This window comes from Microtus pennsylvanicus, chromosome 4 (assembly GCF_037038515.1).
Source record: "Microtus pennsylvanicus isolate mMicPen1 chromosome 4, mMicPen1.hap1, whole genome shotgun sequence".
Taxonomy (NCBI): domain Eukaryota; kingdom Metazoa; phylum Chordata; class Mammalia; order Rodentia; family Cricetidae; genus Microtus; species Microtus pennsylvanicus.
In genome coordinates, this window is record NC_134582.1 from 32,683,078 (window position 1) to 32,704,632 (window position 21,555).

Genomic DNA, 21,555 nt, shown 5'->3' on the forward strand with positions numbered 1-21,555 from the left:
TTTTTTTAGTTTATATATATATATATATATATATATATATATATATAACATTTATGTATATTTTATTATATAAAAATTCTAAAATATATGTGTTATATGCATATAATATTATACACATATATACATATAATATAATGTATGTATAAAATTATATTCTTCCCTGCCTCAAAGTCCTTCAGGATCCCCCCTCTTCTCTACCCACCTAACTTAACATTCTATCTCAAAAAACAAAAATCTGATACAACAAAACTCACTAAAACCAGAAAAACAAAACAGACAATCACCCACAAAGAAATAAAGTAAAACACCAAACTGTAACCACACAAAAAAAAGCACAAACAGAGAAAAAACTACCTATGGAATCTATTATATATTGGACAACTACTCCTAAACACATGAGGCTTGTCCTGGAGCAGTTGCTACACCCAGTATCACGCCATTGGGAAAATAAACTGATTTTCCCTCTCCAAGCAGGTATAAATGACAGCCATTACCCTTTTCCCAGGTGACTAAGTTTCGATTCATTCATTCAATATTCTTAAAGTAAAACAAAATAAAATAGAAAATAAAAAATACTTTCACTTGAAGCTGGACAAGTCAAAAGTAACAGAAGGAAAAGAGTCCGAGAGAAGGCACAAGAATAACAAATGCAATAATTTCACAACTCAGGTATCCTATCAAAGCACTGATTTAGAGGACCATGTTTTCTTGGTGTCCTCTATACCCTCTGGCTCTTACATTCTTTACTCTTCTTCTGCCAGGTTCCCTGAATCTGTGGAGAGGGATTTGATGGTAATGTCTTTTTTAAGGTTTGGGTGATCCAAGGTTTCTCACTCTGCCATTGTAGCTAATGGCTTATATAACTAACTATTAAATAGTTAAAAGGTGAAAATGAAGCCTGGGGATCTACCTTTCTGGCAGAAGCCTTTTCTTGCATGTATTAGGCTCCAAATTTAATGTCCAGGAATGAAAGAAAATAAAGAAATGATTCAAGAACACAGGAACATATTAAAAGAGTAAAAATGAGGTATATCTTCAAAAATGAAAATCATTCATCCTTATAAAGAGATTGGTAATGCATAGACACTACTACCTAAACTGACCTTGAAAATACCTGAATAGAATTATAGGAAAAGAAAATATGGCAGCAATTCACTAGCATAAAATATCCCAAAGATATAAAAACATGGACACAGAGTTATGTTAAAGGTAAGGAGAGCTACTAAGAAATGATCTTTAGTGATTACAGACTTGTCGCAGGATATTTAATCACACTGTGAACCCTGGGGATTGCCTTATTTATTGGAAAAATCTGTTTCAAGTTCTGGTGTGGCTCAGCCCTAGATCACACCGTTAATCCAAGAACTTTCTGCTTCTTGTAAACAAGATTAAATAAAGTCAACCATAGATCAAGAGGCAGAAAAAGCAACTAGTAGAGAGGAAGTAAACATAAAAACAACACACACATAGAGTCGGAGGGATTTAAGAGGATGGAGAGAGATGCAAAGGAAATAGAAGGGGGAGATATCTGGTTGGAGAGTTTTGTTTGAGATGCTTCAGGAGAAAGCTTTTCTTTTCTGGAACATCAGCAGAGGAAGAAGGTCAGCTTTTCTCTCCTCTACAAGCTAACAGGGTTCACCCTAGCATCTGGACACCGAGACTTTATTGGGAAATCCAGCATTTGAGATTTACTCAAAAACAATGCAGACTTTCTATTTTGAATAAGAAAACTTGAGAATAGATCCTGACAATGGTGGAACAATTTTTATTTTTTTTTTATTTTTTTTCCCTCTCACATACATTTATTGTACCATATATATTATAGTTATATATTAAAAAGAGGAAAAAACTTTCCCAAAGAGAAACTCCTGAAGAACCCAAGTGGCTCAGGACGTTTACAGTACCCTCACCCACAGAAATTCTCTTATAAAATCTTCCAGTGCGATCTTCAAGAAACCCCGCCCTCATGTCCCCCCCCCTCCCCAGCCCTGCTCTGTGTCCCCACAACCTTGGACTGCCCCTGTTCCAGCCCAGTGCCATCCAGTCTCATCTCTGGCAGTCCATGGCTGCCATGGCTTTCTGCTGAGTGGGCCCCTGTGCTGCTCCAGGGGGCCACGTGAGCTGTGGGCAGTGCAGATGATGGAAGGAGTTGGGGGAAGAGGGTGGGATCCAGGACGTCAGGTGGTTGGGTGGGGATGCTGCTCAGAAGGGGCTGAAGTTTGCAGGGGGCGAGAAGGCCACCGCTGTCATGGGGCTGTTGCTTTTCTGCAGGCTCTCAGAGGCTCGAAGCTTGGAGAACATGGCTAGTGCATTAGGGAAGTTAGGTGGTGTGGCAGGGGTGTTGCTGGGAGTACACATCATCTGCGGATGGTGGTGGCTCTTGGGAATGTTGCTCTCCTGGAAGAACGTACACAGGGCGGTCTCGAACTGCCAGTGCGCCGCCTGCAGCAGCTGCTGCACCTGGTTGGCCTCGCAGCTCGCGGCCAGCAAAACTGGTTGATCATGACCTGGTGCCACAGCTAGTGCCTGTTCACCGACCTGGCGCTGGGCGGCCTCCCTGGGCTCGCTCACAGCTCAGCCACTGCAGCTGCTGATTGGCCCGCTCGCCTCACTGCTGGCTGCCAACTCCCACATGGACATTTGATTGGAATCCTGCAGAGGGCCTGGCTGCACTCCCCAACAACTATTCATGTCCAAAATTGCTTACTGAGGTGAAATTTCTTGAAATCCCTCCACCATTCTTTTTTTTTTTAATTTTTATTTTTTTTTGATTAATTTATTTATTTATTAAAGATTTCTGTCTCTTCCACGCCACCGCCTCCCATTTCCCTCCCCCTCTCCCAATTAAGTCTCCCCCCAGCCCGAAAAGCAATCAGGGTTCCCTGTCCTGTGGGAAGTCCAAGGAACCCCCACCTCCATCCAGGTCTAGTAAGTTGAGCATCCAAACTGCCTAGGCTCCCACAAAGCCAGTGCGTGCAGTAGGATCAGAAACCCATTGCAATTGTTCTTGAGTTCTCAGTAGTCCTCATTGTCTGTCCGGTTTTATCCCAGGCTTTTCCAGACCCAGGCCAGCTGGCCTTGGTGAGCTCCGGATAGAACATCCCCATTGTCTCAATGTGTGGGTGCACCCCTCGCGGTCCTGAGTTCCATGCTCGTGCTCTCTCTCCTTCTGCTCCTGATTTGGACCTTGAGATTTCAGTCCTGTGCTCCAATTTGGGTCTCTGTCTCTGTCTCCTTTCATCGCTTGCTGAAGGTTAATATTCAGGAGGATGCCTATATGTTTTTCTTTGGGTTCTCCTTATTTAGCTTCTCTAGGATCACTAATTATAAGCTCAATGTCCTTGGTTTATGGCTAGAAACCAAATATGAGTGAGTACATCCCATGTTCCTCTTTTTGGGTCTGGCTTACCTCACTCAGGATAGTGTTTTCTATTTCCATCCATTTGTATGCAAAATTCAAGAAGTTCTTGTTTTTTATTGCTGAGTAGTACTCTAATATGTATAAATTCCATACTTTCTTCATCCATTCTTCCATTGAAGGGCATCTAGGTTGTTTCCAGGTTCTGGCTATCACAAACAATGCTGCTATGAACATTGTAGAGCATATACTTTTGTTGTATGATAAGGCCTCTCTTGGGTATATTCCCAAGAGTGGTATTGCTGGGTCCAGGGGTAAGTTGATCCCGAATTTCCTGAGAAACCGCCATACTGCCTTCCAAAGTGGTTGCACAAGTTTGCATTCCCACCAGCAATGGATGAGTGTACCCCTTTCTCCACAACCTCTCCAACAAAGGCTATCATTGGTGTTTTTGATTTTAGCCATTCTGACAGGTATAAGATGGTATCTTAAAGTTGTCTTGATTTGCATTTCCCTGATCGCTAAGGAAAATGTAACTACAGTGAAAATCATTAAGATGGCGCTACTTGTGTTACATGCTTTACAACCACAAATGTGTGAAAAGATGGGCAAAGATTCTAAATTGTTTTAAAACCCTTAATAACAAGAAGTAAGAATATTGATTTTCCTAGATGAAAAGAGGAAGAGCTAGGAAAAAAATGTCATCTCTTGTTCTTTATCCCAGAAGTAATTGACTTCCTTATCCTGAGCCTGTTGTGCTTGTGTTATAAGACCCCTGAACAAGAACGCCACAGAGCCACAGCTTTTGATGCAAAATGAACTGGGTTTTATTGATTTTTCAGGCTGGCCTGGACTGATTTTCAACACACCGTCACAGTGGGTGGAGAAAAGGTGCCCTGACCTCTCAAGGTAAAGGGTTTTTAAAGGGAAAAACTGCAAGCAGGGTGCACAAGCCTTGGCATTTCAGGATTGGGTAAGAGTATACAACTTTCGAATTCATTGGTTGGTGTATAGGGGAATTTCAAAACAGTGACGGTCAACAGACAAGAATTTCAAAACAGCAGTTAATCAGATACCTATAAGGATTCTTGAAGCAAGCAGATGTTGTTTGGAAACCCTGGTAGGTCACTTTGACCAAACAGGCACAGTTTCTAGGCAGTGTTTATGACTTTGTTGGGCTGCATTCACACCCCCACATACCCTTAGTTAAATCCTGTCTAAACTGGAATTCTTTCTTAAAATGGAGTTGGTTCTACTTCTTCCAGCCCATAATTTCATATGGTATAAACAATCAATTCATGTTCTTCTCCACCAAAAGTCTAAGTACAGGGCAGATATTAATTTACAATGAGGAAATAAATTGCCAGTCATTACGTTTTGAAAACTTAAATCTTATCACAAATATCACTCTACATATTCTATACACAAGTTTTAATTGATTGCCTAATATACCTGCATATTGTGGTACTCGCTGTGTGTTTATTCTTTGACATTCAATTAATAAACTGCTGTCCATGGAAAGAACATGCAAATGTTATACCATTTTGTTTAATATATCAGAAAAATTAGTACTGTTACTCTTCAAGATTCTTAAAATCATTCTAGGGTCTCTTAATCAACCACCACAGTTCACTTTTTCTTGGCCTGTGAACTTGAGCTCAGTTGACTTGCTGAAGTTCATATACATCCTAAGTGTCACATTTATGAATCCAGGGGATTTAACTGCATCTTTGGGAAAATGTTGAACTTCTTTAATGATGGTTCTCACTGAGTATTTCTAGGCCACATTTTGCCTGTATCTCTCATCTCTCTCTCTCTCTCTCTCTCTCTCTCTCTCTCTCTCTCTCTCTCTCTCTCTCTCTGTGTGTGTGTGTGTGTGTGTGTGTGTATTGTGAGGTTTCAGTTTCTCCAAGGAGGAATTACACTATAAAAGGATTTAATATTGAAGGTAAATGTGAGAAGAAGCAGTACTTACCTCAGGACTTTATGAACTTCAGTGCTTGAATCTCCATTTTTCAAACTTTGCTATTTCCATATACCTCCTTGCTGGTATTATTTATTTCCAGTTGTTTATTTAGTTCACATTATCTTGACTTGACACAACGCTATTTATCAGATAATGTTTTGAATTGCTATTCACATTTCCTGATGCACATTAACATGCAGATATAGCTAGAAATATGATGCCCTGGGGTCCAGCTTCAATTGTCTCCTGTTCTGCGTGCTGCCGCAGGAGATGCTGAAGCACAGTAAATAGCAACAGGAGAAGACTGTTGTATCATCAGAGTTAATGATACAGGAACAACGGGTCACCATGATGAAAACTTCATGGAAATTCTGTTGTTTTCAAGGGCCTAGAAATTATTTTATATTAAAGGGAAATGCTGAAAACAACTATGCATACTTTTTCCTGTTTGTCCCTAGCAGTCTTTTTAAAGCAACAAGAAGAATAATGGTGTTCATTAGCGCACAGCCATGCTTAGTATATCCAAAAGTCATTTTAATTGAATGGGAATAAAAGAGTAAAATTGAGTAATAAAGAAACAAGAAAGCCTTGGCCAGGGTTAATGAGGAGCAGAAATAAGATCTGATTTTGGTCATTTCCTCCATCAATCTGTAGAAAATATTCCCTCCTATCTTTTTGGCTAAACTCTACTTCATACCCAAGCCTGCCTATATGTCTTTGCTATTTACCTTCCCCTCCTACAGTCAACAAGCTCCTGAGACCACTGAATAGTATCATGTTTTCCCTTCACGCTGGGCAATATTTAGTACATGGGAGATGCTTATTTCTTTTGAATAAATGACTGAAATGTATACAAAACTAGATCCTATATGTGAATCACTTTTATACTAATTATTAATGTTGTGGATTAATAATAACAATACAGTGAGTAGTATCCTAAGTGAGTAGTTCCTAAGATCATAGAACTCATGAGGCAGCTGGATTCACAGAGGTTTAAGAAGAGGCCGGGCGGTGGTGGCACACGCCTTTAATCCCAGCACTTGGGAGGCAGAGGCAGGCGGATCTCTGTGAGTTCGAGACCAGCCTGGTCTACAAGAGCTAGTTCCAGGACAGGCTCCAAAACCACAGAGAAACCCTGTCTCGAAAAACCAAAAAAAAAAAATTAAAGAAGAGAGAGAAAAGAGAAAATACTCTATAAACATATATAAGACTAGAGTCTCCTTTGTTAAGATGATTTTAATAATAAAAAAAGTCATTAACTATTTCCAACTATGTCAAAACACAAACACAAGACGACTACATATGTCTGAGTTCTGGTACAAGGAAATAATAAGATAGTCTTCATGGAAGACCCTGAAAACTTTCTTTTATCTTATCTCTTAACAGTGTCATATTTTGTCCATTGGAACTTCTATCAATATGAGATTTATAAAATGATCTTTTATAGCCAATTTATTTTTAGTACCAATCCACTTGGCTTAGGGCTTGAACCATACTCAGAACATAATCTTTGTAACCTGATTACATTTAAGAAGGAAGGCTGGCTTCAACCCTGTCACCATTTTTGTTCAGGCTAATGGAAGAGACAGTAAATCAGTATTTTAAAAGCACATAGTTAACAGTTTTGATACGTACCAAAAAATGAAACAGGCACTTTTGGAAAATATGTGAGGCTATCACTCAGACAAAAATGTCAAGGAAAGGAGTTCTGAGATTAAAGATAAACCCCAGGGTTAAAAGAAAAATATGGTCTCTCTATCTACTGAAGAGGTATTACTGCCTCCCCGCTTCTTCCCCCCCTCCCGCTCTATAATCCCCTCAATCATTAAATAAACTCTGTATCCCCCAAAAAAGTCAAGAATTTGAGGCAAAACAAAATAGTTTAAAAGCATTTGAATTGGAAAAACTCTTTAAATATGTATAAAATTTTACAGAAGACCAGAAAAACTATTGACTGGTGTTGTCGTCATTGTTGTGTGTTCTCTCTGATATTTCATTTTATGTTGTTGTTTGAGGTTGCTTGTTTTGTTTTGCTTATTGATTTTAAAGGAAAGAAGGAAATGTCTGTGATGAGTTTGTAGAAAGAATTCAGGGCCATACTCTTCCGGATTGTTATAGGCACCAAGAAGTTTGGCTATCACAATAGTTAGAATACAAAGCAATGAAATGTTCTTAGGGAAGCATTCAGGTGGTCTGGATAAAGCCTGGTGCTTTAAGGCACAGTATAGTTGTCAAAGTTAGGATTCTTTTTACCCTGAGATTTTACTAAGGCAATTGATTTTTAGTGTTCTTCATATATGTGCATGAATGATGGTGATGCAGTAATATAACCGTTAAAAATCGTTCCCCAACATATTCCTGAATCCGTAGTAAAGCTTGACATTGCCTACCTTAAATAGATATTTTTGTCAATTATACCAAGGAAAAATGGAGAAAATGAAAAGAAAGTAAAGGCAACGTGAGAGGGTGTTAATTAAAATTGTGTCAGTTACTGGCGATGAACATGTTGAGGTACAGATAAAGAGGGCTTTAAAAAATTCTGGAAGCAATAGATTTGTTGAATTAAAAAAGTAATGCCCTTCTGACTTAGTATGTTAGCAGAGGTAGTATAATTGGAAGAATTAAACATATTTGTATCTTATCTGAATTCTGTCATGCTATCCTCCAAACATTCCCCTACAGGATTTGAATACAAAGAAAATATATTACTTTGGCATGGATTTTTGCACGACATAAACTGAATAAAAATTTAAAAATTCATGTGGAAATATCTGAGTTGATTCTAAAAGGAAAATTGAGACTTCATCAATTAGCAGGAATAACTCAGCAGAAATTGTAGTACCTCTTAATAATGATAAAATTGATAAATTATGGGCAGAAAGTTAGCCATGGAAAAGAGTTTGCAGTATTTTGAGGGGAAGAGATAAACAACAAATACCCCAAAAGCAAGATTAAAGCTGGCTTTTAATCAAAACACAAAAAATGCTCTTTGAAGTAAAATCCAAAATCTCAGTCTCATGTCATAAGAGTCTGATATTACAAGATATGGGCTAGAAGAAAAACAAATATTTAAAGACTACCTTATTGCCAGTAATTTCACAATCCCTTGGTTTTATATTGACTCTTTAACAGCTTTTCTTGACATAAAAGTTATGACATGAAAAGTTTAGAATGATGTCATGATGTTAATGGTCATAATGTGTATCTAATTCTAGAAAAAAGATTTCATCTACCTTTCTATAAATGATTTTTTGTTTTAGTCTCTCTCGGTTTTCTACAGTGAACCATGAATACACCTTAAAGTGACATTTGAAGTCTCCAAAAAAAAGGATGGGACCCCACAATGACAATTCCTCCAGGACTATGATAACATTACTAAGCTGAAAAACACCACCTAAAAATCAGCTTTTGGACTACAAACTGCTCAGAACAGTTTTGAGGTGGCTAGCTGAGATGATCTAACCTCACAGATCACGCTAGACTGGACTTGAGGCAAGCCCTGCACTTTCCCATTTGCAGGGGAAAAAAAAGCTACCTCTACCAGGATTTGACAATTAACACAAATTTTTCTTTTCCAGTTACCCTAAAGATGCTTTCATCCCTACCACCACCCAGGCAGCAGGAAGTAAATATAAAAATACAATGCCCCCATTTCCAAGAGATAGGTTGGGTGGTTTTGGTTGTTCAATAGGTTATATATATTTGTACTGTTTAAGGGGTTGGTTACAATTTGTTATTGGTTATGGTCAGGAGGAAAGTTGAACAAAGGAGAATAGATTCAGAGTTTTGTTTTGAAAAGAAAAAAAAGGGGATATAGTATAGATTTTAACAACAGACATTAAGTCCTTTAACTGTTCTGATGAGTTTTCCCAATGATGACAGGGAATGATTGAACCAAATTTGACATTGGGGCCAATGAGAGGCCCCCTAAAATGTTTTCCAATGGCAAAGGGTTGCCTTTCCTGTCCCTTTTGATTTGCAATCATTAGTCCAATGCTTGACTTTGCCACACCTTCTGCTTTACATACTCCAGAAGGCTAGGGCCTTCTGTTTGGATTATTCTTTTTTTTTTTTGATTATTTTTTTTATTGATAAAAGAATAAAGAAAAAAAAACAAATTTCCACCTCCTCCCAGCCTCCCCTTTCCCTCCCCCTCCTCCCACTCTTCTCCCCCTCCTCCCACTCTTCTCCCCCTACTCCCACCCCTCTCCCCTTCCCCCCACTCCTCTCCCCCTCCCTCTCCAGTCCAAAGAGCAGTCAGGGTTCCCTGCCCTGTGGTAAGTCCAAGGTCCTCCCCCCTCCGTCCATATCTAGGAAGGTGAACATCCAAACTGGCTAGGCTCCCACCAAGCCAGCAGATTGCGTAGGATCAAAACTGCATGCCATTGTCCTTGGCTTCTCATCAGCCCTCATTGTTCGTCATGATCAGAGAGTTCAGTTTTATCCCATGCTTTTTTTGGTAATAGTCCAGCTGGCCTTGGTGAGCTCCCAGTAGATCAGCTCCACTGTCTCAGTGGGTGGGTGCACCCCTCGTGGTCCCGACTTCTTTGCTCATGTTCTCCCTCCTTCTGCTCCTCGTTGGGACCTTGGGAGCTCAGTCCAGTGCTCCAGTGTGGGTCTCTGTCTCTATCTCCATCCATCACCAGATGAAAGTTCTAAGATGATATGCAAGATATTCATCAGTAATGCGCTAGGATGGGGTCATTTCAGGTTCCCTATCCTCAGCTGCCCAAGGAACTAACTGGGGACCTCAGCTTGGGCACCTGGGAGCCCCTCTAGGGTCAATTCTCCTGCCCACCCTAAAGTGGGTCCCTTAACTAAGAATTGTGGTTACGTGCTCCCCTATCCAACCTTCCTTTATCCCGATCCTCCTATTTCCCCAAGTCCCCCTTCCTTCCCTTCTACCTTTTCTCTCCCCATCTCCCCTTACCCCCTTCCCACCCCACCCCCAAGATCCCACTTTTCTCCCCGGCAATTTTGTCTACTTCCCTTATCCAAGAGGATAACGATATGTTTTTCCTTGTGTTCACCTTCTTACTTAGCTTCTTTAGGTTCGCCAATTGTAGATTCTGTGACCCCTATTTATGGCTGGCTAAAGTCAAAAACACCAAGGATAGCCTTTGCTGGAGAGGCTGTGGAGGAAGGGGTACCCTCATCCATTGCTGGTGGGAATGCAATCTTGTGCAACCACTGTGGAAGTCAGTGTTTCGGTTTCTCAGGAAATTCGGGATCAACCTACCCCTGGACCCAGCAATACCACTCTTGGGAATTTACCCAAGAGATGCTCTATCACATGTCAAAAGCATTTGTTCAACTATGTTCATAGCAGTATTATTTGTAATAGCCAGAACCTGGAAACAACCTAGATGCCCTTCAATGGAAGAATGGATGAAGAAAGTATGGAGTATATACACACTAGAGTACTACGCTGTGGTAAAAAACAATGACTTCTCGAATTTTGCATGCAAATGGATGGAAATAGAAAGCACTATCCTGAGTGAGGTATCCCAGACCCAAAAAGAAGAACATGGGATGTACTCACTCATAATTGGATTATTCTTACAAAACAAAAAACAAACAAACAAAAAACAAAACCACATTGTTTCTAGGAAGACCTTGCTTACAATCCCTTTTCAAAAGATCTAACATTTTGATTTTGCTTATAATTTTTAGAAATCACCTCTCATATCTAAGTATCATCATAAATCTGAGATCCAATAGGCAGTTTTTCAAATCAATTCATCTATGATATTGATCTTGCCTTTAAAGTTCTAATCATCCTTTTGCATTCTGAATTAGCACTTTCAAAAGACAAAGTTTCAATTAGTATTTGTCTAATATCTGATATCACTCAATTACAGGTAAGGCCAATCTTTATTTTAAAAAAAAGGAAAGAAAGAAAGAAAAAAAGACTTCTTTTGTGCCTTGTATAATTTTAGTAAATGACTCGGTCCTCTTTTTGATTCTTCAGCTCTGTCCCAAGCATTCTAAGTGGCTCTATGGCAAAGAACTAGGGTGTTGTCATCAAACATAAACTATTTGTGCAAATCAGCTTACTATACTCACAGAGGGGCTGATCTTGGTAGATTTCATGACCTCTAGTCCCTTGTTGTTCTATGACCCTAGACATCTTTCTCTACCATATTTTTCATTTAACTGAGGACTAGCTTCCAGTACTGCTATAACTAAATTTTTCCAGTCTTGTGGGACAGTTCTGTTCTCAGTAGCCCATTATTTTAACATGTTTCACAAAGGGTAAATGCATACCATATGAAAAGACTCCTTATTTAAATAACTCTAAATCTAACATCCCTATAGGATTAAAATTAACTTATGCATAGCCTTCTGGGTACCTACCATCTAGATGTCATTCTTATAGGGTAACTGATAAATTAACATTAGTGTTCAAATAACCTTAAGCCACTCCCCTTCAGTTTCATATTGCAATGCTATGGTAATTTCTGCTCTAAAATTCTCTATTTGTGTCTGAGTATTTTTCTTATTTTCATTAGGAAGTCTTTCTAAAGCTTGTATCTTGTCAGTATTAAGTCCTTCTAAGATTCTTATCTTATCAGTCAAATTTTTCTTATTTTTATAAGTAATTCTTTCTAAGTATGTCAGTAATATGCTTTTGTAAAGCTTATATCTTATTAGTCAAATTATCATATTTGGCACAATCAAACCACCTTTTTAAGGATAAACTATTAATTACCAAACTGATAGTAATTACAGCTAGCAATTTGTTAATCCCAGCTAAATCATTTTTCCCCTTCTTTAAATTTTCCATTTTCAAATCATCCATAGTAGCACTATACAGGGTCTTAGTACCCTGTATTGTGATGTTTCCCATTCTTAATATGGAAAATATTTTCCTTTTAATATTATTGAATTTTCTACCAAATGACTTCCCTGGTATCTCACCCAATCCACTGACTTCTCAGTAGTTTATCTAAAACTTGTTGCCTAAATAACGCCCTTCCCACCATTTCCAAGCTTGAGCCAGAGTTCCAGAAAGCAGCAGTTGCCTGTTGTGAGCGCTCATGTGAAATGGTGGCATGATTCCTTTGTCCATGTGGTCATACCATGCATTGAAGAGTCAAACGTTTTAACTTTGGCACCGTGGCTGTGCTTTAATCTACTGCTATGTTAGCCAGCAATTCCAACTCCACAGTTACCAACCTTCTTCGCTAGCAGCAGCCTGGCAGCTGAGGCAGCAGCCTGGCAAAAATTCTGCTCCCAAAGGCACCAGCCCTGTTGCTGCTGATAAAGGTAGCTTTAACTAATCTCTATTGTTCTAATTATGAATAAGACTAGAGATTCAGAGGTTGGGGTGAAAGCCTGCAAACTCAGAGAGGTGCATAGCAACTAACTAACCTTTGCTCCTTCCTGGCTTCCATAAGGGAACCCCTGCTTCCACTTCTCCAAACCAGAAAAACTTGCACCACGCTAAACCCCACACTATTACTTCCTGTGTCTCTTTATCTCTCTCAGATGGCCTCTGAGGCTCTATGATTACTCTCTGTCAACTAGGTGCTAATACAGCCCTGTGACCCAAGGTCAATTTATTTAATTAATGCAAATGCAAACTTGAAATTCACAGTGTGATCTAATATCCCCCAAAAGAGAAATGGTTGATATTATAGGAATTTATAATACCAATTTGAAGAGAATCTGCAGATGGGGATGTGTCATACTACAGATGATAGTTAAGGGAAGGTGAATAAGCAATAAAAACTAGAAAATGTTTGTGGAGGAAACGGAAACAGAATCAGAGACTATGCTGGTCACTCCAATATTTAGAAACTTAATAGAAGTAGACCCTACAAAAAAAAAAGCACATTTCAGAAATAGAACAATAGTCTATTATTCTTGATACACATGAGATGGATGCAATTTAAGTCACATTCTGCTTAAAGAATGTGAGGAATGCAGACCGAAAGCCTTGGGTCACTAATGTGGGTAAATTAGAGATTGTAGATTGCAGTAATAATTATTTTGATGAATTTATTTGCAATAGTCAAAGAACAAAGAAAGAAATGTAATATTTCTCTGAAGATTTTAATCTTTTCAGAGAAGAGTGTTTTGCTCTATGTTTAAATTGGAAGACACTAGAGAAGGTTTGTGCACATTGTAAATGCCTTACAGTAGAGAGGGGAATTCAATGATACAGGGAAGAATGGGGGCATAAGAGAAGGCAAAACATTCCTAGAAAGACAGAACCACTTTTGTTTCCAAACAGACTATTTTTAGATGAAGGTCCATCTTTTTGGTTCTTTGAAAATAGAAAAAAAGTAGCAAAATTTATAAAATACATCTTTGTCATTCCCAGGATTCTGTTTGGACAGGCAGCAAATATTCTCAGCCAGGGTGTTGTTTTCTGAGTCTCTTGTCTTTGGTTTCCCTTCCTCAGTCTGCATTTGCTCTGTTTGAAGCCTTTCTCTCTTAAGTACCCCCCTCTTCCCTATTCCTGTGCATCCTTCTCTTGCTCCCTTTTTCCCTTTAAAATACTGGCACTAAAAGTACATTGCAAATTTCATGTCTTAAGCTAGGATTCCAGTCCTTTGTAGCTGCACCCATTCCACACTTTAGAACTCAGCACTTCCTTTTGGAGTTGAGATCTCTGGAAAAGGCTGGATCCTTTTTCTCCTATTCTTTTATTCTGAAATTTCCTTTCTTTCTCTGCTCAAAAACTGAATTTTTTCCCCTGTCATTCAGCTCATAGGATCACTGCTCCAACTATGTCTAATATCATCTCAGGGATCTGATAGCCCATGCATGGGTACTGTTTGCTGTTTTCTCAATTTTAGCATCAGAATTTAATGACAGAGAAAATCAGAAGTATCTCTTCAAGTACTTATATCTTAAGTTCCCTTAAATGACAAAGGTACTATACTACCAAAAGGTAATAATAAAACTACAAGGAAGAAAAAATCTTTATCTGACAGTGACATTTTTTAACTCTTTCCAAAATTATTGAAAATTGTTTTATCATACTAAAACTTTAAGGATTGAACCTTATTCTCTATTGTACTCGTGTCAACTAATATTATTCATAATCTATACCCAGAATACTGTGTGGTCATAATAAACCGTCTCTCTGTTTATTTTCTCATAAGCAAAGTAATGTACTAATGTAGTTACTAAGTCTTTTGAAATTCCTAACTACCTATTGTACAAAATGTACTTACATTACCATTTACAAATATTAAATACTTTGTTGTCATGCTTGACATTATATTAATGGTATTTAAATACATAATTTAAAGTTAATAATGAGAGAACTTTAGAAAGACGACAAAAGTTTACCTTCTAGTAACAAATTCAACCAATTATTTCATAAATAATGAATAACTTAATAACTTTTGTTATTAATGTTAAAATCCACATCACATTATAAATGATTTAATCTAGGTCTCATTTCATATTTATTCATCACAATATTTAAATCTGGACTGGTAAAATGATTCAGTGGATAAAATCATTTGCTGGGAAGCCTGGAAACCTAAGTTAAACACCTGAAACTCACATGATGGAATGAAAGAATCAACTCATCCACGTTGTCCTCTGATTGACATATGTATACCATGTTAAGTATGTGGACACACATACAAAAACACACTAAATAAGGGAAAATAATTAAAAATTGAAAAATATAAATCACAATGAGTATTTACAAAACTGATTGAAAGAAGATTATACACCAAACATGTAAAATACAGAAAAACCAGAAAGTAAGTGACTGGTTTTCACCACCACCACCACCCCCAAATTTTAGAAGGGAATACCTCAGCCAGCACACTGCTCAGCAAGGAACACACTAATCCAAATGGTACCAGGGTCCAAAGTCCCCCTAACATTGTGTGTGTGTGTGTGTGTGTGTGTGTGTGTGTGTGTGTGTCACCACATGTCTTTTTTGTTTTATTTTTCTCTTTTTATTGTCTACTCAATCTCATGCAATGGCTTATTTATATTGCCTTTATGGTTTATCTAAGAAATACATTATGGTAATGTCTGAGTTCAAAGAGATTTGTTGGGTTCATGCTCTTGCAAAGGCCACCCACTCTTTCTTCAATGCAGTGTCCAATGGAGAAACATACGGGTATTTCTGGTTGTTCACTGATTTAACTGGAAGAAAAAAGTCATTGAGATCCCACAGATGGTCGGGAGATTAATTCCATCTTCTTGAAGTTGCTCTGTCAATTATTCACATCTGTTTTTCAGGAGTACATGATATCATCCATTATCACCTTTGAGATTTCTTCTTCTACTGCCTTACTGCTCATACTTCAGTGAGTTTCTCTATTTGTTCATAACACAGAATTTAGCATCTTATTCATCAAGTGGAAAAGCAGTCCTGCACAAACTGGCTTCTGTTGCAGCAGGAATACTGACATATCCCTGTGCAATAGACTCTAATCACCTCTTGCTGCTCCTTACCTTTGAACATTAATCATGATGAGTGTTAACTAAAAATATCTTACATAAAAAGAGCAATCACAGTGGTAAAATCACACTTCACTCTAGATTTTTGTTCTTTTTGATTTTTCAACTGCATAATACATTTTAAATTTGAATATATTTTGCATTGTTTTGATACATCTGACCTTTCAGTCAACATGACAAACTTTGTTACTACCATTCATCTTTGTAAAACATGCTTTGACAGTGTTCAGTGTAGTAATTGACCTATACAATAGCATCGTTAGGTCAGAAAGATGTGTGCAAAACTTTTTTCAAGGCCAAAGGTTTTATTTTGCAGGAATAGAAGAGGAACTGAGGACACCAACATCGTAGACATGCTTCATCATCTTCGACTGCCTAGTTTCAAACTCCTCCTTTGTGGAGAAAACATGTAGCTAGCTTGGACACTGTTCCCAAGTTCTGCCTAACATTAAGCATTCACAAGGCCTAATATTAGATAAAAAAATTTATTTATCTGGAAGATTACAAAATAAATTAGCACCTGCATTTTGGTCATTTAAAAAGTGAAAAAATAATACAGACATCCAAGTGCAGTGAGCAACTAGAAAGCAAATCTCAGGCGCCCAGCTCCTTTGTATCCTGCCTGGTACTATGTGTAGGCATGCATTCATTCTTAATGGCTCTGATCTGTTGCTTCTTTCTCAGGACCATTCATACATCCTCTTCTCATCACTGTAAAGCTCCTCAAAGGATTGTCCATATTAAGTGTTCCAAATTCTTCATCTCTGAGTCATCCATTTCTTCTCTTGTTCTGTGACGAATGGAACAATATCCTTCCATGCACACAATCATCTCAAGGTTTAAGCAAAAGGCCCTTGTTGAAGCAACTCAACTTCATATAATTTGTAATGATGACGACTGATGTCATTGAATGAAGACAAACATGGATTGCTAATTATTCCAGATCTTCCATATGAAAAATCTTCTTAAATCCTGCAGATACATTTATCGGTTCAATGTAACACGAATAATAAAAAATCCAGAGATATTGGAGTTCAAGTTTAAGATCAGAATAGCAAAGCAGTCAACCACTACAGAGACCTTTTATCTCTGCCAAATTTTCAGGCCAAATGAATAAGACTCTGTCTCCGTGAATCCTCAGACTCCACACTCCAGTGAGTTCCTGTCTCTTCCCCTTTAGATTTCTCTCTCCACCCAGCCATATCGCTCCTGTCTCCCCCTCCCTATGGTTGTGATGGAAAATAAATAAATTGATTAAATTTAAGAAGAGAAATAATAAAAGTAATATTTACAAAAGAGTTATTTATAGATTTATCCATCCTGAGTTCTTTATAGATTTATTGCCTGACTAGTGTCCTGCTGAGTATTTGTCCAGCATCCACTTGAACTTTCAAGAAAACCAGTTTCATACCTAACAACTGAGATTATTAGATTACTTTCCAGTTAAACTACAGTGTATTACATGGTTTATTCTATCTTAGTTTATCAGGGTTAGTGTTTTTTTTTTTCTTTCAGTTCACTGAAACTTCTTTAAGGAACTATTTTAAACTCCTTTAAGGTAGCTATCATACTTAACAAATTCAAAATAGTTCTGTTTGGCAACCATTTTTCATGTGGCTCTTACTTGTTACCGAGGAAACTGTTAAATGTGTTGCTATCATCCTCACCTTTCCATTCTTACCTAATTTGGTCATGTATCTGCCTCTCTTTACCCCGGGTATTTCCATGACCATGTCATCTGTTGAGGCACACCTAAAATAAATCGAGCACTGCACACATAACTATATCTATTATGATGATAAATTGACAACGCCATGAAAAAGAAACTGAAGCCGGAGTCCTGCAGTAAATGCGGACCATGCTCAGTCTTGACAACATCAAGTTCAACTGCAATGTTTAGCATGAATTGATTCGACTGCATTAAATTACTTACAAGACAGATTATACTCTTAACATCAATTTATTTGGTAAGGTTTGTCAAGGTTTCTAAAGAGCTGATGGAGTCTCTATTGATTGTTTAAAGAGACAAGTAATTAAACTGCAATGGGCTGCTTGAGTTTTCTTACCAACAACCTCCCAGACAGTATTATTTATAATTATATGAAATTGGCAAGAGGAATTCAAGAGTTTTCAAAATATCTAAAATATTATAGAAACAGTAGTTTTTAAGAGTACTTGTTGCTTTTTCAGAAGATTCAAGTTTGGTTTCCAGAACCTAAGGGAATCATTTAACAATTGCTTATAGCTCCAGCTGTAGAGGATCAAACACCTTCATCAGGCTGCTGCAGGCATCCATTCACACACAAATAAAAAATAAAAATAAATCTAAAAAATTAAAATAAAAGGGAATACTGGTTAAGACCACGATTAACTACTAGTGAATCTCATTCAATTTGTGCTTCAGTGTGCTTCATACTTACTATGATTTTATTGTAAACTTTATTGAGATGATAAATTAACTTAAATACATTGATATACTGTCATTTATTCTAAACCAGATGACATTCTGATGTTCAGAATTCAAAATAGAATGTATATTCCTGGTAAAACTAATCATTAAACAGATTTTGTTTTATAAATTTCAGCAATGCTTTATTATTATTTACAGTTATTTATTGCTGGCATAAAAATAGGTAGTATTGCTATGTTCACATCTTAATCTTCTTTAAATGTGAATATTATTGTTTATGGTTCAGTCCTTATGCTTCTGTTTCCTGGGGTCTTCAGGAGCATCAGTAGTCAGCTCTGTAACAGTTCTGATCATACATATCCTGGTCTTGACACCATCTGAGAATAAAGTATCCCAGCAACTGTTAGTAAGCCTAAAGCTCGTTGTACATTATTAGATACCACTTTATTGTGTTTACAGGATCATGAACTTTTTCCATTATATTTGGCTCTTCTGATATTACCTAGTTTTGTCCTATGTGGAAGAGGGCTAGCTCTTTTGAGAGTTTGTAAACTGCACTTGTTTCTGGAAATAATTTTGAGTTTTACTTTTCCTCTGTTCTTAACCAGTCTTTGTCAATAGTTTAACTGTTATTAAAATATTTTTTTGCTTTATTAACATCTGCTGTTCTTCAAATTCCCACCTGTCTATATAAACCATTTAAGAATACCAACCCATCCTTGAGCATTTTGAATTTTTAATAGTTTTTTGATATTGATTCTATCATATCACATTATGATTGAGAACTTACTGTGCAAAATATTGATTCTAAAGATTCACTTGGGCCTTTTAGTACAAAAATCCATGCTCAGGTTTCAAAGAGCTCTGTTTATTGATTGGAGATACTTTTATCAATTGTAGCTCAAATTTTATCGGATCTCTCATTTATTTCTCAGAAGCATTAAGATTATTCCTCTACATTTAACAGTCTGTAAGAAGCCCATGTCAACACAGCTGATTTCTCGTCTGTTCTCTGCCATCTGCCTGTTGTTCCATATGGTTGGTGAGGCTCTCTGTTTACATGCATGTATTGCTCAGCTACCCTGTTATTCTCTGTTACTCGTTTTTCGTGTATAACAAAATCACAACCACTTATTCTTTAGACAAATTAATTGCCGTTTCATGTACAGTAGGTATTTAGTAATTTGATTTTGATGCTAATGAGGATTGAGCCTCAGGTCTGATATATGCTGAGCCACAGAGCCACAGAGCTACCTCCTTGGAACCTTTTCACTTTTGATTTGAGACAGGTTCTCATTAAGTGTTCAGGCTGTGGTAGTTCGAAGGTAATTGCTTCCCCCTCTCTGTAAACTCATAGGGAGTGGCAAATTTAGGAGGTGTGGCTTTGTTGGTGTAGGTATGGCCTTGCTGGAGGAAGTGTGTCACTGTGAGGGCAGGCTTTGAGGTTTCCGGTGCTCAATAAACTGCCCAGTGTCACAATCCACAACCTATTGCCTTTTGATCAAGATGTAGCCAGGACCATGTTTTCCTGAACACCACTATGCTTCCTACTATGATGATAAAGGACTAAGTCTCTGAAACTGTAAGCCAACACCTCTATTAAATGTTTTCCTTTAGGAGAGTTGCCATGGTAATTGTGTCTCTTCAAAGGAACAAGAAACCTAAGACACAGGCTGTTGCTGAACTCACTATGTAGCCCAAGTTAACCTTAAATTTTCAGTCATATGTCTCTATCTCCCATGTGGCAAGGGTAAATTACAGGCAAGTGTCACCAAGACATCCCTTATTAATGATTTTGGTAAAATTGAGGAACAATTAAGTTACGTGTTTTTGTCTTGTTTTATTTTTTGGTAATTTCTTTGATTTTAATTTTATTTTAAAACCATCTTTTTTTTCTTTCTTTCTTTCTTTCTTTCTTTCTTTCTTTCTTTCTTTCTTTCTTTCTTTCTTTCTTTCTTTCTTTCTTTCTTTCTATTTTTTTTTTTGGAAGAAAGGGTTTATTTTGGCTCCAGGGTTCTAGGTTACAGTGTGCCTAGGTGGAGAGGTCAGAGGGGCAGGAGCCTGAGGAAGCTAGTTACATTGTATCCAGATAAGAATCAAGTGCTAGTAACATTGTGTCCAGAAAAAAAATCAGGTGCTAGCTAATGTTGTATCCAGATAAGAAGCAGACATTAGTTACATTGTATCCAGATAAGAACCAGGTGCTAGTTACATTGTAGCCAGATAAGAAGCAGACATTAGTTACGTTGTATCCAGATAAGAAGCAGACATTAGTTACATTGTATCCAGATAAGCAGCGTGATGAATGCATGCTGCTGCTGAACTCTTTTCTATGTACAGAAGTCTCAGCTGGGGAATGAGGCCACCTATAATGAACAGGTCTCACGTCAGCTCACTCAGTTAAGGCAACCCTCGCCTCCTAGGCATGCAAAGAGGACCATTGCCCAGGTAACTCTAGAGTTGACAGTTAATGCTAACCACCACACCGTCTGAAAGTGTGTGCACATTCACATGCATGCGCACACACCCAGATGTTCTGCTTTGCAAGCACAGGGATATTTGTTGCAGATATATGTCATCTGCTTATGGGTGCCAGCTTCCGAAAGGAGAGCACAGGGACGGGAACAGATTCACAGCCATGGTCATGTCATAGATGCCCTGCTTCTAAGTCCTAAAAAGATGCCAACCTTTACCCCACCCCAAGAACAAAGCAGCACCCATCCTTAGAGGACCGATGGTCCTCGTCATCACTCAGCTTGATCCCAAAGACTGTCATCCTGGATTCTCACTTTGCCTCCACCCCACTGAGCTATCATTATTGTACGCCAAACTTTCTATCAAATGTCAAGGCCACTACCACACATTTTGAGGTGGACAGTTTACCAAGTTACCCAAAGGTAGTTACAAAGAGAGTCGCTGTGTCCTCCTGTGCTGGTGATACTTGAAAATGGTGTTTTCACATAGCAGAGCTAGTGTGTTTTCTGATGGTGGAGGGTGCTGCAGAGCACACGTTCCCGCCAGACGAAAGCAGGTAGCCTGCTTTCCCCCTCATTATTATCCCCGTCAAGCATTTATTACATGTCACTAAGACTCCTCATTGTCCCTGCCATGGAAAATGAATAGAAAGTCATACTGTTTCTTTACGGGGAAGGAATCCGTCAGTGTGGCCAGGAGCGCAGCTGACATTGTGCGCAGTGACAGCGCTTGGCAGAGTTTACATACCAATCCTGGTTCCCTCTCCCACCTGTCCTTCCACTCCTCCTCCTCCTGCTTTCTCCCCACCTCTCCCTCCACTCCTCAGAGAGAGTGAGGCCCCCCACAGGGAGTCAACAAAGTAAGTCACAGCACTTGAGGCAGGGCCAAGGCCCTTCCCACTGC

At 38.3% G+C, this 21,555-nt stretch overlaps 1 pseudogene; it reads right to left on the reverse strand.

Annotated features, from left to right (window-relative positions):
* Positions 1-1,999: 1,999 nt before the first annotated feature.
* On the reverse strand, positions 2,000-21,363 carry LOC142848523 (UBA-like domain-containing protein 2 pseudogene; annotated as a pseudogene).
* Positions 21,364-21,555: the final 192 nt, after the last annotated feature.